This window comes from Myotis davidii, unplaced genomic scaffold (assembly GCF_000327345.1).
Source record: "Myotis davidii unplaced genomic scaffold, ASM32734v1 scaffold478, whole genome shotgun sequence".
In the NCBI taxonomy this organism is placed as follows: Eukaryota; Metazoa; Chordata; class Mammalia; order Chiroptera; family Vespertilionidae; genus Myotis; species Myotis davidii.
In genome coordinates, this window is record NW_006289570.1 from 1,942,096 (window position 1) to 1,942,338 (window position 243).

At 58.4% G+C, this 243-nt stretch overlaps 1 protein-coding gene across 4 annotated transcripts in view; it reads right to left on the bottom strand.

Moving 5' to 3' along the window:
* HPS4 (Hermansky-Pudlak syndrome 4) overlaps positions 1–243 on the bottom strand; it is a 24,641-nt gene that overhangs the window by 13,906 nt on the left and 10,492 nt on the right. The window lies entirely within an intron of this gene.

Genomic DNA, 243 nt, shown 5'->3' on the forward strand with positions numbered 1-243 from the left:
GCCTGGCTTTTCCATTCCTGACTGTTTTCTGGACACAAGTTTCCAACGTCCCAGCTTTGCTCAAAGTCAGGAACGTAGCCTCAATCAAACCTGAACTACCTGCTATTTGCCAAACCAGCCCACTTGGAACTGGCCCGAGGAGTTCCCGCCTACGGCCTGGGGCGGCGTGATCTGGCTGCAGGGGACGGGAGGGGGAGAGGCTCCGGCGGTACTCACAGGCCTTTGTAGAGGATGCAGCCGGCT